At 38.6% G+C, this 18,853-nt stretch overlaps 1 long non-coding RNA gene across 1 annotated transcript; it reads left to right on the forward strand.

The window, feature by feature from the left end:
- The first annotated feature begins 674 nt into the window (after nt 1–674).
- On the forward strand, nt 675–18,847 carry LOC139731899 (uncharacterized). The gene is made up of 3 exons (XR_011710992.1): nt 675–693; nt 17,373–17,504; nt 18,822–18,847. It is a non-coding gene; the product is annotated as an uncharacterized lncRNA (long non-coding RNA).
- The last annotated feature ends 6 nt before the right edge of the window (nt 18,848–18,853 follow it).

Below are 18,853 nucleotides of genomic sequence, written 5' to 3' on the forward strand. Positions count from 1 at the left end.
GTTATCTGAATGTACATGTATGTCAACCTGAACACAGAGGGCACTTCATCCGTTGTAATAAATATTCCTCACTACAGTCACTAGGCCCTGCAATACAAATACAGCTGTCGAGATCATGTCTGTTTATATTCCTTCATCAATCCTCTTTTTGTAGTGCCTTAGCCTGACTGCCCCGCTTGGTAATATCCTCACATTCTGTGGTCAAACATGTATGTCTTTATTTTTTTCCTCCCCCTTCTCTCCTTCTCTCTCTCTGCTGCAGCCCTCCTTCCCTGTATGTAAGCAGAGACAGTAGACCGAGTCACAACACTACTGAGCAGAGCGGAGGGGGGATGGATAAAATTATGACTTGAGGTGCTAGCCTGCCGACACGTTAGCAACCCCCGTGGGAACCGCACTGTGAACGGGCCCCATCCGCACGTGCAGTGAGAGTAAAGTGCTTGCATGAGTACGAGGACAGGGAGCCATTCAAACCATCGCCACGGAGACGGCAATCGTATGGAGCGCCTCTAGGAAAAGGGGGACAGCGCAAATCCCTCCGTTTCTCGGGCTCTCATCTCTTCTTGTCTTGTTGGAACACCCACCTCATCCCACCCTCCGGTCATCTCCATCCTGCGTAAAGGAGGGATAAAATTGTGAAAAAAGCCTCCTTTTCCATCCCCCACCGCACACCATGGCATTCTGCACCAACTGGTAAGTTTGTGTGAACAGGTCAGCGTCAGCCTTGCATGCACGGGCAGTTAAAATGCATCAGTGAAATTCAACGATGTTGTCATGCACCGATAGGCCAGATAAAAAGAGCTGTGCCTGAAACGGGACAATATTTAAGATCGTCCACCTTTCCACAATTCATTCAGACTTGCCATATTGTCATTAGTGCACAAAAGAAGGGGACTACAACCAGCTACCTCGACGCCCACATGACCTGCACAGTTGTGCACAAATAAAGCCCCCGTATCCTCATTTAGCGTGTCTGGGGTCCTACGGTATAAATCATGCATGTCTTCGCAGGGTAGATGTAGCGTCAGTAATCATCACTCTTGCCTGCATTAGGATGGTAGAGAAATTAGAAGAGGCAGGGTATTACTTTTAGTTTGGGGTCCAGGGCATTGGCCTTTGGTTTGAAGTAGCGCCTTTGCTGGCACTGCGAGACAATGCTATGCAGCTTCCTGTTGTGTGGTATACTTAGTCTTGTAGTTAGTGACAGCCCATGTAAAAACCAAAACAAAGCGTAATAGTGAGTACAAACATATACCGTCAATAATCAATTTACTTGTTTATGCATCGAACGGTTTGGTACCACAAACCATGTATCGTGTGACATCAAAGTAGAGATTCTTTTTATAATGAGGTAAATTACAAAAAAGTAGGGTGAAAAAAAAAAAACAGTGACTATGAATGATGCACATGGTGAAGGGCTGGTGGAAATAGTCACTGCGTGGCTAATCTGCCCCCCCCCCCCCCAATTCATTTCTGATTGTAATGTGTGTTACAAACAAAAACAACTCTTTTGGTGGGTTTTTTTTTTTAAACAGAAAAAGAAACTATAAACATTAACTACAGCAAATAGTCATCACAAAGGTAATCATTTGGCATTCAACAATATTTGCATGGTACAAGATATCAGAGGTTTACTGAGTGATGAAGATCATTAGTACATTTGTATGTTGATCCTGCTGCATTGTTAATGAATGTATGTAATTGACCAGTGAGCTCAACTCTGGTATAATGCCTTTAAAATCAGAATGGAGAGTCGACATCATCGTAAACAAATGACAAGGGCAGTGCTGCCACGATATTTTTACTGGTACATGTACTGTATTATGATACAATGTACAAATGTGCTTTACTTCCCAGAAATAAAAATGGAAGAATCTGTTTGGATGGATACCAGCAAATGTCAGTGCATAGCATGTCTAACTAATGGTATGCATGGTATCACACAGGAAAAGGTCATTATAATCTAATTAAAGTATGCCAGGGATGCACCATTTATCAACTTATTTCTGGCGTATAATTAAGATTTTCAAACAACATAACATTAGGGGGGAGATTTGGACAGTTGAAAATGCAAAGCTGTTTTGATCATGGGGTTGGAAATTCCTTTCTCAAATACTGAAAAAGTGTGATGGCAAATGCATTTGAGCCAGAAAATGCATTTCTGTGGAGATGATAAAGGCAGAGTTGTCTGGAAACAAGTACGGTAGTAATATCATGAGTACATCATCTGTATCACATTTCTGTAGGTACAATGTTGTATCATTGGATGGTGTGACTTCAATATCCATGGATATGAAAACAAATTTCATGGTGGCAGCAATTTGACATGTTTTGCTGTCAGCTGTTTATCAGCCTTACAGCCTTATTTGGGTCAGATGACTGTCAATGTTGCATGAGAAGCAACTTTGTCTGTTTTATTACCTCTGCCAAGGAAGGAGGAGGTTAAGTGATCATCGGCGTTGGTTTGTCTGTTTGCAAAATGACAAAAAGTTGTGTAGGGACTATTAAGATGAAACTTGCATAAAAGTCGATATTGACACGAACACCTCATTCAACTTTGATAGTGATCCAAGAATTTTTATGCATTTTGGAAGGATTTTTTAATCTTTTGGCATATAAGGCCAACAAACTTGGGGTTCAAGCTGCGCGTACTGGAGGTTTACATACATGCACTATTAAAGCGCGCTCTCTGCTCGGGCAATAAGTTGCCGTGCAATGAGGTAAACAAAAGGCTTCTGACACTCGATGTATTTTTGGAAATTGCATGCATGTAAGGATGGAAATGAGTTGCTGACTTGGCGGAGGTCTGTGCTCTGCAAGTGCTTTTCTAGTTAAGGAATGCCACTAATGTCCAACTTCTACAGAAAAATCTCCATCACACAGCCTGTCATACATCAGGTTAGTCTTTCCTTTTCCCAACCTCCAAGAGAGGGAGAAAAAAAGTGACCACTTACATTGTAAGTATCTTAAATTATAAACAAAATAAAGAATACGCACAATTGCAGATGTACATTATGTAATGGTCCAGCGTCCAGTGCACTCGACTTCAGTGAGTACAGACTCAACAGAATGCTTTCTTTCACTGCACTAGTATTCTAGCATTTTAGGAATTGTGGTGTAACATCAGTCACCTATCATGTCATAATATATTGATGTTGATATTGATATTGATATTGATATTGATATTGATATTGATATTGATATTGATATTGATATTGACATTGATATTGATATCTTATTGCTTCCTGTCTTCTGCTATAAAACAAGCTATTAAATGTACAATAGTTTGTATATCACATCTTTTTCACAATTTACAGTTACAGATACTGTAAAAGTGGATATTTTCGCGCGACTAATTTTTCGCGCTTGGCCGGATAGGAAGAGTTTCGCATGTTTTTAATTTCGCGGAATCAAGACATCACGCACAGGAACATATGGCAAGCAAAAATATTCGCATGCTTTTATTTTCGCGCTAGTTTCGGGTTGCGCGAAATGCGCGAAAATTTCAACACCGTGAAAATTTCCACTTTTACAGTAGTAGAGTGTTCACTTCATTTATAAGCATAATCACCATAAAATTTCTACCATTCTTTTCCAAGAGGCCATGAAAATTGCCTGCCAACACTCCTTTTGAGTATGCAGTCAGATTGATGCGTACACCAAAGCCTGTAGGCTCCCATATTACACGGTATGCTTGCGACTAACACAGTATACAGCGTACTCATGTACACAATGTAGAAACTTAATAGGGAGTGTGTGGTTCAAGTGGACTGTGGAACAGGATGCTGAAACCAGAAAATATTTGCTCTGTAGGGAATGCACTTGTAGTTGTTTTCTTTGCTTCCCATACCAAACAGGATCTGTGTCAGTCGGCGGATAATTTTGCAGGAAATCAGTCGAAGACAACAAAAACAGAAACAAGAAGGGGGGAGGGGGGACGAAAAGTATACACGCAGGGATTAAACATGAATTACTGGTTCAACGCAAGATTATGTTGTTAAAGGGAATACTCACTCTATGTTCAAGTTTGAAGAAATGGTGTAAAATCATTATCAAGCAAACAATGTGATACAGTTTCTGTAATGAGCTGACTTTAAACTAACAGTGAAATCATAAAATCTAAAGGATTCCGGATTTCGCATGCTTTTGTGAAACAAATCCTATCTATCACAATCATACCTGTATGTGTGGAGATGACATCATCACCTCATATCAACATGAGTATGTGGTTTGTGAATAAAATACAGCCCTATATTACCAGAACTTATTATGTTCATGGTGGATGGAATAGACTTTCTGAGCTGTTACAACTCTGCAATCATTTCTGCAGTGAATATGGTTCATTCCATTGGATTTTATTGGAAAAAACAAACCAACAACATGTCATTTTTAAAAGTGAAGATTTATATGCAGGTCAATTTATGACTTCGTCTTGTGAATCAGTAATATCATTACCTTGTTTAATCTGTACATAAAGTACCTTGTTTAATCTGTACATAAAGTAAGTGTGATGAATATTTCTGTGTGCATCAAGTATCAGGTAATTTGAAACTTAATGATACAATATTGCTTTCTCGCGTACAAAGTTTAATGAAATGCCTGCTGTGTATGTTTTGATTTGACTCTTTTTATAAGAGTCAACTTATGCATGGAATGGCATTTCACTTCAACCTCTCGGTATAAATATCAATCATATACAATGGCAGTGAATGTTCCCTGTAGGGGTATATCTGGTAGTTTGTAGTGTTGATGTGTTGATGACATAAAGTCATAGGGGGATTTACTTTCAAGGGATTTTTTTTTTTAAATTAATGAAAGCATTGAAACTACAGCTCATGAATTTGGACTTGGATTGGGATCCAAATCCAAATCCCAAACTGCCCTGTGAACCCCCCCCCCCCCCCCTTTTTGTGTACTTCGATGTAGGGTTCAAGTTGCTTTAATCAAGGCACCTTGGGTGAAATCATCTTTGGACCAAAATTGTGCATGCATTTTACCAACATGTGCAGGACAGTGCATGACCCGAAACCCTCCTTACCCAAATGGCCAGCATTATTTTGTTGAGGCTTGTGGTGGCTATGCTTGGCTTGGCTTGGCTATTTGCACTAGTAAACAAAGCTGACCTACACATGCCATATATGGCCAAGGAAAGATTCCATATGGATCAATATGAAAATAACCGTATGAGTACATGTATCTTTCTCATAATATCTTCAGGATAAACCAATCTTAATTGAGTAAAACTGCCAATACAATGTAGCAGCCACACAAAATCATGACCACCTTTCCAGTACAGTCTTTTTGTCTTTTGATCTCTTTTATGTAAACATACATGTCATGCCCATATAGCTTGTCAAAACAACAACAACAACAACAACAACAACACATAAACACCCAAAACATGAGAAATGAAATCATGATTGTCAAATTTAATCAGTTAAAAGCAGTGGCAAGGGACTTTGCACGGTAGACAGCTGTCTGATAGCCTGCTATAGTACCAACAGTCAGCAAGTCAATTGTGCCACATACCCGTATTCGTCTCACCCAAAGTATCACTCTTGCTCTGTGTTCAACTGAATCATACATAATCTCATGCTGTCTCCCACGTAATTATGCCAAGATGACTTCATGCGTAACCCAGTAGCACTAATGACACATTATCCTGTAAGGAGAGTATGGGAAAGCCATCATTCTTCATGACTAACAAACATGTACAACATGTATACTTAGGTAGAAGCTTTAGTTCCGCTAGCTGTAAAGTCATTCTTTGTATTCATAGCCACTAATTGTTCCTGAAATTGAACAGTTATATGCAAGTCACAGACTCATTCAGTTCATTCACTTTAACTTAATGTTTCTCATACTTAAAAAAAAAATCAACATTTGCAACAATGGTCTAGACTGAATGATAAACAGAGAAACATAAATTATCCATACTTTACAATTGAAGTATGTGGATAACTTGTGGTAACAAAGCAAGTGAAAGCAAGAAAAACACAGTGGAACTTTTGTTTGTGAAAGACCATAGTAAACATGTAGGCCTCCAGCTGTATAATCCAATTGCATAGAGATGATTACCAAGTACCGTAAAGTTCCGTGTATAAGACGCACCCATGTATAAGACGCACCACTACTTTCGGACCTAAAATAAAAAATTAAAAAACATGAAAATTTCCTCGCAAATATTGCGTGTGTCATACATATTATTTCAGCTCAAAATTTCCCTAGAATGCAGCATGTACTTTCTCTTTTTTTCGTTTCCTTTTATACTTTCTTTTAACGGTATTCATCGGATCACATTGGCAAAATATGGAAGACGCAAAATGCGAGACTTGTCTCGGTACTCACTTGCTATTGTTTTGCCTTTCAATCGTGGTACATGTGTCATGCATATCGTACTCATGAGTGTACAGTACGATCTTTGCTGTCATACATAGCAAAGGGTGTCTCGCATATTGACGCATGTCAGACTGGAAGGTTCATTACGAAAAATAAGAAAAACATCAGCAAGTGTAGCAGAGGGATCGTACGGCGAGACGTACGGTGCGTACGGTAATTACACTCACTGTTGTTTGCCAGTAACATGTGTGTCTCTTGTACTATGCTTGTATGCACAGTGCTAGCCTTTTGCAAAAAAGGCAGCTCGCTATAATTTCAGCATACGCACACAGAGAGCAATGGACTTGCACACACAGCGCGCAACGGGCAAGCGCTCTCCGATGCGATCGCTGTGTGCACGCAAGTCCATTGCAGAAGAGCCTCTCTGCAGCTGCTGCCTTTGCAAAAGGCTTGCTAGCTACAGTGCAGTGTAGCCAGCTATGCTATCCTAGTTGGCCTCGTGAAATGATGAAGAGCAAACGAATGACATGGATATGCATGCATGCTTCACACATCGTTCATATTTACGGTGACATAGTGTCGATCCTACTCCGTATTTTACAGCTTTTGTCTATGGCCATATTGGTACTAGTACATTGATAAGTTTTACGGTATCGGTAATTTAGTAATGATACCTGTACATCGCGTATTCCAGCGACTAGGTTGGCTGTTGGTAGCTTGGTAAACTGACATCGGTAGCATACAGCAGTGCTGTTACAGCTGCTGTCTATGGCCAGGTAATCGTTACTGCACACAAGGCCGATGTAAGTTTATCTCGTATTTGCAGCTTTTGTGTGTGTCCAGATTGAAAGATCGCTCATTTATCCGTAAGTTTTAGTGATTACTTACCTTCCAAACGTCGATGGGCATACATGGCCCCAAGTTGGCCCTGTAAACTTGGGTGTACATGACAGATTTTTTTCCGTGATTCGACTGTACCCGTGTATACGACGCACCCCCGATTTTCAATGTTTTCTGACGAAAAAATAGTGCGTCTTATACACGGAACTTTACGGTACCAAGAGCAGAGATACAATGTACACTGTATCCTTCAACACAAGGTGATTATAATGATGCAGATGCGAGAGAAACATTTCTATGACAAAAAAAAAAAACATGAAAAAGTACTAAAATCATGAATGGTGGTAATGATCTCACAAGTTAAAAGTTTCATTGTTCAGAGTTTTCAGAGGTGACAGTGGTAAAAAATAAAAACAAGCAAACAAACAAAAACAGATTAACAGGTAATGTTTATAAATGGTAAAAATTGGTTGACTGATGTCATTTAGCCTTGAGAGTGTTTCAGATATTATCCATTGAATGAGCCATACAATATGCATTTTAGTTAAGAAAGGTTTGATTGGCAGCTCAGAATGCCAGGAGACTGCAAAATTGTTTGCAATAAAGAGCTTGAACAATCAAACTACAATCTATGCAGGTGCAACATACTTGTTTCTAAAGGATTGCAAGTTTTGATTTGACCTGAGCCATTACTGAGTAATTACTGGCTGGAGGAAGATTGTTCTAACACTAATACATTTAGGCCCTATAAACATTCTTGTGTCAGTTTCTTATGAATGACCCTGCTTACACCATACTCTATGTCATGCACATGATCATACATACTGATACACATCATTTCTGGAATCTATACTTTAATAATTGCTGTGAGTGATTGAGTGTGCAGTCAAGAAGCACAGGGACTACTGTAAGTGAGAAATAAGTATTATTCTTGTTTTTAAGCAAAAAAAGAAAAAAGAAGAAGAAACAATTCTACCTTAGAGATGTGGCATGGTGTATTTTTGTCACATGAGGCAGTATTTTGGCAAGTTGTTGATTGTTGAAATACAGGTGGGTGGCCTGCAAAATTTTCAAAGATAACACCTTGGAATGTACATATATATGTACAGTATCACAATACACTTAGCTATGGTATATTGAGTTCTAAGTAATACCTTGTAAACATTTGTTTGGATTCTACTGAGTAAGGCATTTTTCAGATTTGCTCTATGTAAGTCCCCAGATAAAATTGCTTCCTGCACAAAGAGCAAGCGTCATTGAAATGAATGAGTGTTTATCATCCTTGAGTAATCATCCAACTTTGTAATTTGAGAGGTGTATATAGCAGAAGACATGCCAAACCAAGCATTAGAAAATCAGTCCTTGAGACTGGTGTGAATCATTTGTTCTGCAGTCACTTGTGATGGATTTGTCGTGTACAACAAATACTCTATTCTACTTCCAGTCCATAAACTGCCTTGGGATTATTGTTTGAATGTTTGTGTGTTTTATTTCTACATGATTTTTGTATCGATAAACAATACACACAAGTAACTTAAATAGTGAAATAAAGTATTAGAGCATTCTGCTGCTATGCCTGTTTAGTTTCATAAAATAATCAAAGTTGCCACAAAACTAACTGAAATACTTGCAGATTATGTTAGTTATGTAATAAACATGCATAAAATTAATGTTTTGTGGCCTGGGTTTAATACCAAATGATATGCTTGCAGTCTGATACAACTGAAACACAAGTCACTGTAAGATAGTATTATGTACAATACATCCTATCATTATACCATGTCATCTTTGCCCCAGTTCAGAGAGAGGTGTATACAAGTATTACTGTTATGCCATGTAGTTCATAAGTTTTTTATTTTCATGAATTTCATGAGTTGGGTGCTATGCGAATTTGATAACATGCAAAAATATTGACTCTGATCTCGACATGGGGATTATGAAACATGTGTACGTGTATTTTTCTTCATCCATTGCGATACCTACATGTATGTATGCTCAAGAATTTAACCACTTGCTATTATATGTCGGGAAGTCCTTATTCGCAAAAATTTTGGCTTGCTAAATTTATGGCGTATGCACTACTGTATATGATGCATACCAGTTAATTGAAGGGTACCGCCAGGCGAGGACTTTGTTTTAGCTGTGTGACAGATACACTGCTCAAAAATGTAATTATCACACCTTATTAATATTTGATCTTAAACAAAATCCTACACCTACTCCACAAAAGGTCAGCATTGGTACGATCTTTTACAGGGCTGACTTGATTCAATCGTGCAAAGTATCAACTTATTGATCCCAAAAGCCTATATTATGCACTCAGTCGCAACCACCACGCACGAAATGCCTGATACTGTAAAAGGGGAAATTTTGTGCAAATTTGCACAACCAGGACACTATTCCGTACAAAGGTGATATGAAAGCAACTCTTGCTGGAATGGCAATTGTCATGGTAATGACAAGAATCCAAATTCCTGATTGGCTGTTGCTAAGGGAAGTTGCCAATCCAGCAAGAGTTGCCATCTTAACATCTTTTATGAAATGAAGCCCAGGAGCTAGCACAAAAATGAAAGCATGCAAATGTTATTTACTTGTTGTACTTGTATGTAACACCATCTGTTTTGATTCTGCGAAAAATGAAAACACACGAAATTCATCTTACTCAGCAGAGCGGGAAAGGTTGCCCATGCAAAAAATTCCACTTTTACAGTACTTATAGCTACATGTATGTAATACCTACTATACGTGCATACTGAGACACTTTTACTTGTGTTGAGGACCCAGTAGCATGGCATACCATGGAGTGGGAAGGCTGACCTGCCTCAGATCAAATTGAGAATCCTCATAATGAATTGTGGACAGCTTCATCACTGATCTCTCTATGTAGACTAGTGGTACACACACAGCCGAAGAATCTCGACTAGGGTTGACCGTTACCGATGAGCATACAGTATGTTTCAGTGTACATATTTGCTGACAGGCGCTACTCGTGGTTTTAGGACTATCATGTACCCGACTGGACAGAAAATGTTGTAGATATTGTTGTAGATACATATGTCACTTGTTTGTGATACATGTATTTTCAGCAAAAATAAATGAATAGATAAATAAACACAGATAAATAGTTCTAAGTCTTCCCTTTATATTAGCTCGCAGGTCTTCCCCAAGTTACATGTTTACAAATTGCAGGTTAACACGTTGTAGCATTGCAAATTTGCTTTAAAGCATAGATGAATGGCTGGTACCTACCGTTACTATGACAACTGCAATTATGTGTTGGGTTGTGGTATACATGTACTGCTGTGTGAAATGCTAAGCAGTATATTTGACACTGCAGGTTAAACGTGTTCCACAATCGCATTAGATTGACAGTGTGAAAGGGGCAGCATGATTGAGCGAGGCAGCTTCCTTCCTCCCAATGTGCGACCAGGCCCCCCCGAAAGTGTGGTCCCATTGGTAAAGTCACAGCACGCTGCCGTCTTTTCAATTTTCAATCGAGTTTAAAATGTTTGAATTTTGTCTGGAGCTAGACGCAGGTGCAGTCCAATTTTAGTACAGACAAGCAAATCATCCCTCTCATCTTTTACCCCCAACCCTGATAGCCTCCCATTGTCACAATGTGTCATCATTAGGCCAGCTATCAAGCAGGCCATTTTCATTGGATGGTGGGAGAAAGGGTAGGTTATTAAACTGCTGACTGATAATAACCAAGGGATTAAGATTAAAGCCCCTATAGATGAGAGAGATGCAGATATGGCTCATTCTCCAATAGGCTTGACGTCAATTCAAATTTGTCATAATATGTGGTCAGTGAGGATAACAGATGTACATACTTTGTTGTCAGATCATCCCTATTTTTTTTTTCTTTTTTTTTTTACAAGAGAGTCAGGTTGAGACAATGTGACTGTCCTCAGTGTGGATAATACTGTCAGCCTCACATGTATCTCAACATGAAGTGGTGAGATTTTACCTCATGATATTTACATATGTCAGCAAGGCCATTTGTAGGCCTGAAGATTTATTTAATGGATCTGCTTTTCATGCACGTTCCTCCGTTATGTATTTGACTTTGTCTTCAAAAACATGCCCATATGTTCACCAATAAATCATATTTCTGTGTACTCGGGTAAGGTCAACCAACAATCAGTAGGAGACTATTTACTTTTGTGGTAGTTTACAATGTGACTTACTTCATCAATTCGAATGCAGTGCAAAAAAACAACTATCAGCAAATCCATTAAAGTCTTGATGGAAACGAAAAGTAAATAGTTCTCCACAGTAGATGTGGAAGACAATACAATGGAAAGCAGTGTATACTCCAATAATTCCAGCACTATGAAAGAGGGACAGGTTATAAAATATTGATTAAAGTGTTTACTTGACCTAATTAGTCTCTCTAGTATTCAAGTTTGAGAGGGTTCAACTCCTGTGATATTTAAAGTTTAGAGTGAAAAGTACCACAAACAAAACCAGGTCATACTGCAAAGCATTGCTTTTCACCAAAGTATTTTGATATTTTTGCAGCAGGATGTTTAACCACTTCCCTGCTAGGTTCAGATATTCTCATCAACATTGTGCATGACCAAGCAGATTCCTGAAGGCAAAGGGTTCATCTCACCTGCATGATAGTGCTTGGGTATCAGAGAGGTTTGGATAATGATGTCTTTGATAAGACTTGAAATTCAAATCAAATGTAGCGCCATCATTATTTGAGACTAAAGGCCACTGCACACTCTACAACTTTCATTGTACGCCTGCATGACAACTTTTGATCTGAAATGAATAACAACAGCCTCAGAATGAATACGCTTGCTTATAAATTTCAGATCCAAAGTCTGTCAGTTGTGCGACCAAAAGTTATATAGTGTGTGGTGGCCTTAAGAAAACTAACAGGCTTTGACCCCTTTGGCATTGTGGAATATCCTTGTCTGTGAAAGTACATCCTGTATAAAGCTGTCCGGGGAAGGTGCCATAATAATGGCAAATTATGCAGTTTACTTTACCCATGTATGTGAACCAAAACATCTGTGCTCTACTATTTTTCTGTTCAGTGAGGGTGTCAGTTTAGAAAATACAACTGAATAAAATAGGACACCCACAGCAAACCATTGTGGCTCAGTGGATAGGACCCTAGACTCTTGTACCTGAGGTCCATGGTTCATATCACCTGGCAGCAGCAGTTTTGCCCTCAGGCAAGGCACTTATACTCTGTAGCCTGTGCATTCACATTTAGAGTTACTGCGATATGGTACTATGACAATTTGTTGACACTGTTCTCATAGGCTAAATACCACAGTAATAGATACAACAGTATTTCAGTTGGGACCATTGTCATTCACAAAATACCGAGGTATTTCTGGCCTGAAAGTGCACCTCACTTAGGTAATCACTGCGCAGACAGCATATCTCCTACAGGGAGAAGATGCGAAGTACAAACCATTGTATTATGACCAGGACACGTGAGAAATACACCACAGTGCAGTGGGGGATATTTGGTGACACAAGTCACATTCAAGCTCACATGCCTATTCATTCGTGCTTCAGAAGTTTGAGTTACCACCCTGAATACCACAGTATTTCAAATATTTGCCATGCATTGCTGCATTTTTTATTTCTTTATTCTTTTGTCTTCCTCTTATGAGTAGAGGCTTGAGACTCATACTGTATCAACTGATTTCAACAGAGCAAGAGAGACTGAGATGGAAGGTCATTTTGGTTCATGTGGTGAAGAGCATTAAGCTTTCAGCTGTTCAGAATTGGAAGTTCAGTTTTGGCTTGTGCATTAATTCAGCAAAGTGCAGTTTAAAGGGATAGTACAGTATTGATGGAGATGAGAATTGGGCTTTTAACTTTTAGCGAGATGCCAAGAAAACACTTATGATATAGTACAGAGCATACCATTTTAAGAGGAATTCAAAGTTAACTTGATGGAAATCGGGTTTGGAATGACTGAAACATCCCAAAACAAAGTAAAACAAAGCGATCATGATAAAGTGTGGGTCCCACACTTTATTAGAATCGCTCTTTTTTTGGATATCTCAGCCATTTCAAAACCAATTTTCATCAAAATAAACGTTAATTCCTCATAGAATAACATGCTCTTTCATATTTCATAAGAGATTTCTCATTATCGCACTAAAAATGTTAGAAACCTGAAATTAGGTCTCAACCAAAACTATACGATCCCTTTAATGCTTTTTGCCTCGAATACATGTAGCTGTTTGAGAAACAACATTAGATCATACTAAAACTGAAATGAACAGTTGTTGAGAAGTTGTTGATTTGTCAAGTAGTGATCGTCAACTTTTCTGCTGGCATGGGGGTAAAGTATGGATGTGCCTGATGTTCATTGTACAGGGGAAACTCGGTATAACGAACACTGCTATAACGAGATATCAGTTATAACGAGGAAATTTTCCCGGTCCCAAATTTCCTTCCACACAAGTCTATGTAAAATGCTACTCTTATAGCGAGATCGGCTATAACGAAATAACTGCTATAACGAGATAAATTTTGTGACTTCCAAACAAAGAAAAACATAATCGATCAAACCTGCTATAGCGAGGTAAAGCAAAATGCCTTCTGTAAAGCTTTACTTCGCCTGTGCTTGAATCATCTTCCGAGATTGTAAAGCTTGATGCGCCAAAAACTGTCTTGTACACACATAATAATTTTCTTCAGTGCACTCCAGCTAGCACTGCATGTTGTACGTGTATGTGTGTGTGTGCGCGCACAGTTATACATGCAGAAAATGTGGTGGGACGGCCATATGTATACATGACATCATCATGACGTTTAGTAGGTGTGAGGCAATCTGATGCTGTGATTGGCTTTCTACGTAGGGAATTCCCCATCCTCAGACACACACACACACACACACGCAGTCATAATGTACATACAGAATGTGTCACATATTCAAGCTTTCCACACAACACAAACCCATACGATAACCACATACCAATCCACAAACGATCTTGATACAATCGCAAGCTATGTAAATTTACAAATTCAAACATCTACAATTAATAAGAAATCTTGATATGGGATTTCCTTGGCGAAAAAACATCTTCTTACCCATAAAGGTGAGTAATTCCCTCACACACAATACCAAGTTATCGGTATTGATTGAAATATGATGGGTAGTCCCACGTGTGTAAATCAGTGTCTTTATGTTATGCCTTCTTTTATGCCTACTGATATAACGAGATATCGGCTATAACGAGGAAAATGACTCGGTCCCGACCATCTCGTTATGTCGAGTTTCCACTGTATTGACATTTCAGTGGCATTTCAAAACTTGAGTAAATGTTTGCACAGCTGAGCCCAATGGGAGATAGTTATTCTAATATTTGATGATTACTAACCCAGGATATTGATTGGTCGTGAAGGGAGGATTATCACGGTTCGACTGTGGTCATTATTGTCGTCAATTCACAGTTTTGAGTTTTCTGAACAGCAACTGGCTCTTTGTCAAGCACAATGCAAACTATTGTACCATTATATTGTGTTTGAATGACCTGTCCTGCTCATGCATATCATGTGTGGATTTGGAATCGACCGCAATTTGGTGAACCGATTGAGGTATGCCGTGCTGTACAGTATGACATGATTGGTCCAGTTGGCAGCTTCATCTCCCTCCTGTCTGAATTTCAGGTTACCATTTCGTAGTATGGGATGTATTATTTGCCAAATTTGTGCTGTAGTACAAGTGGTAGTTGGTTTATCTCCTAGCTGGGTTCTGTCTTGACCATGTGTTGTGGAAGGCTGCAGACAGTGGACTCTCGTCATAAGAAACTCTTTGGGACCAGCAATGAACTGGCCTTGTTCTTGTTGCATAATATCAAAATTTTCTTATATAACAAAAGTAAAACAGTGAAATACTAAAAGAAGTTTGCATTCTTGGGCAAGAGAAATTACTGTGTCATACTTGTAATGAGAGTTTATTGTATCAGTGTTCCTAATGACAAGATTCCTGTGTATTTTTGTTGCATACACGTATGTTGTTCACCAAACAGTCAAATAGAGAGCGTCTCTGTGAAGGTGATTAAGTTTGGAAAATTCATTGACCTATTAAAACCATGATCAATACATACCCCATTTGTGCTGTAAGGGGAAGAAAATATTGTGAAGTATGTACAAACTGTACACTCAGGGAATTGCTATATAGTAGAAAGGATTGACAGTTATTCGTAATTCATGCAAACACATGTTTGGGTTCGATAGCATTACATTGCGAAGTCCAACATTCCTCTTCACTTTGAAGTCATGCGTGACGAAATACGGAGACCATGAAAAAATTTTACTTCTCAATGAGTTAGAAGCAGCGTTTGAACACAAAATTGGAATGAAGTACAATTGTACTAGAAAGTACGATTATACTAGAATTTGTAAATTGAACAGATTAGGAGAAACTCATCTTATAAGTACATTTTTGTTTTTCTCGAAATGAAATTAAAGATTACAGTAGGCCCTGTAAAAAAAGAAAAAAAAATTGATATCTTTCCATGATGCCCACATCTATGTATGTTAATTTCTTACCTTTTAATCTGGCATATTTGAGCTTTCAAATATTTAAAGTAGTAATAGCTAAAGCATGCTTTCTACTTTTTGCAGTTTAAAGTGTAATTTTAACACTGCTTTTGATTTACTTCTCTACCTCAAAGCAAACACATTTGTAGTTGCCAGTCACATGATTGCTACTGTGAGAGTGCTAATCCTTGATTACTAATGCTCACTTTTGTCAAAGCACCTGGGTACCTCTTGTCCATCTTGGCGATATCGCGCGTGACTTGAAATGAGAGATCAATTAGTTTCTACTCTATCTATAACACCTCCCTGGTTCACTGTAGACATACAATATACATTGTTCATTTTATGTACTATGTTATAGCAGTTTAAAGCTTTATGGCATTTCTCAGCTTCTCAAATAGTCTCTTCACAGAAGTAGCCCACTTAATTAACATACAGCTGTACCGGTGCTCTCAGTTACAAAATTTAAGTGATCTCATAAGCAAGGAGGGGGAATGGGTTTTAATAGCGGAATAATCGTTTTTTAGAGTTTCTGGTTAAAACTGTGGGCTGCCCTGTGGAGACACCAAGACCTGTAGTTTTAACCAGAAACTCAAAATTAGGCAGAGTAGTATATTCATTTTGTATTTTGGATCAAAATTCTAAGCAACATAAGGGGAATATGTGAGGCAAGAAGTTGTGCTGTGGATGCAATGTTGTCGAGGGATGCAATGTTGTGGAGGGTTCCTACACTGACCGTACGAGGCAGCACATGATGTCAGCATTGCTATGTGATGCCACTATTTGCTTTGTTAAAGATTGTTACATTTCACAGAGTGACAATACAAAGCAGTGCACGATGTCAGAATTGCTGTGTGATGTCACAATTGATTTGTGACATCATTTCACCAATACTTGAAAAATGCTGTCATAAATATGGTGCCATTTTGCAAGTATTACGCCATGGAGTGTCAAGTATGCCAGTATTCTGACAGAGCTGAAAATATGTATAATCACGTGAAGCTCTTTCATTCAATCACTGGAGGATAGATTTTATATCCAAAATATAAACCAATGTTATCACATGCAGATACTCTACAGGACCTCTTGTAGGTAGTGTAAAATGGGGAACACAGATGATAAATCAATCCCCGCCACCAGTCATCAGATGTACAATGTACAGTGTAAAGAAATATTTAGTATTGTGGACACCCTGTATTTACTTTAAACTGCCTCACACACTGTGACAGCATTTCTTCAAATGCTTTAAATACCAGTAGGTACATGTATTGGCAGGTGTGGGTCCATTAATTTTAATGGAATATGACATCCTAATTTTGTGCCAACATTTGAAAGTCTATCTTTTTAAGGTAATGCTGCTACTCTCTTTGTACAGTTTTAACATTACTATCATGACTCCTGCTGCTCGTTTTGCAGATTTTTATCATTACTAGTATAATCATTAAGTAAATCCTGATCAGACAGTGGAGAACATTGTGAATGACTACCCATCCCATCATTTTCCTAATGGATTAAAGCGAAATCTACCAGGCTAACGAGGATACCCACACCTGGTTTGCGGACTTTAATTTCATCCAGAAGTAAGTTATTCACCGTTTATCATAGTTTACATTGGCCAATGACTGGTACTTTGTTTCTGTGCGTCTTCCTCTCACATTTTACAGCATGCAGCAGGGGAAGTACATATACCTCTTTTGCCTCCTCCTGTGTCTGACTGGTGTTCTCGTCATCCTCAATATCAGTGACGGCACAAGGGACCTACTCCAGAGAACTATTCACTCCAAAGACTTTACTAGGTAAGGTGCTAGTTTGGTATAAACCATAGTGACCATTACAGCCTATTAAAGGTTCCATTAAAGGGGGAAATCCAGTCCAAATATAAGTTAGTCTGATAAGAAAGAGTAAAATATTACGAGTCCAATGGTATAAATTTGATCGAAATCGGATGAAAAATAAGGAAGTTATGACAGAAGTTTCGCTATTTTTCGGGGAAACAGTTCTTGAACAGTCAATATGAATATACAAATTCATGGCAAAGTGAGCATGTCATTCCCTCACAACTTACCAGATAGTTTATACATGTACATAAAATTTTGAAATTTCAAGTTTTTCATTCAAACACAATTATGCCCAAAGATCAAATCCTGGTATATCTAACTGATCACTATTCTGAAGTTATTCAACCTAAAATAACGTCATGTTTCAGACTTCAATGACAGAAACATTGAATTTTCGTCAGTTTTTTTACACGATCAATGGAAAATGTTGAGGGTATGACATGGTAGGCTTACTCATTTGCATATTCATATCCACTGTACAAGAACTGTTTTGCAGAAATTAGCAGAACTTCAAGATGTCATAACTTCCCTTTTTTTCATCCGATTTCAGTCAAATTTTAACCTCTGAACTTGTAAGATTTTACTCTTTTTTTATCAGACTAAGTTATATTTGGGCTAGATTTCCTCTTTAAGTTTTTTATGCCTTTATATGTTTTGTAAGAGATGAGAGTACTCAGAGAAGTAGATCAGTTAAATTTTGGGGGATAATATTAGAGACATAGGAAAGGTATGAATGGCATAAAGTTTAGAGAGCAAAACAAGTCAGTGGTTGGGCGTTTCTCCTTGAGAGAGGCAGCAGTTTTTCATGTGCACATACATGTATACACAATGTGCACTGCGCCACAGAGAGTGCGGGTCACCAGAAGTGTGTGTACTGTGTTCACCCCAGAGAACGCTCAGAATCCCTTCATCAAGTGCGAGTCTAGCACAACCTCCAAGAGTTGTGCTAACGTAAACCTCCAAGAGTTGTACTAGACTTATGCTGATGAAGGGATTCTAGTCTCACGCTAGGCTGTCTAGCACGCAATGCTGCTAGCACGATCTTTACCTCAAACCTACCCAAGACTCAACCCAGACCCGTGCTATGTGCCTTTGTGCCGTGACTGTTTAAGACCCCCCACCATCTGGGGTGAACACTGCACATCTTTCAGAGGTTGTGCCATGCCTCAAAAATTTTCTTTCTTTACAGTGTTACTATATGTAGTCCTTCTTTCGTGATGACAAGATTGGCAATGCTTACATTGATTTTTTTTTTTTTTTTTAAATTCCTTCCAGATTTGCCATTCCAATATCAAGCTATATAACAA

The sequence above is a fragment of the Diadema antillarum genome, unplaced genomic scaffold, assembly GCF_040938485.1.
Source record: "Diadema antillarum isolate AM-2024a unplaced genomic scaffold, OU_Dant_1.0 seq00000386_RagTag, whole genome shotgun sequence".
In the NCBI taxonomy this organism is placed as follows: Eukaryota; Metazoa; Echinodermata; class Echinoidea; order Diadematoida; family Diadematidae; genus Diadema; species Diadema antillarum.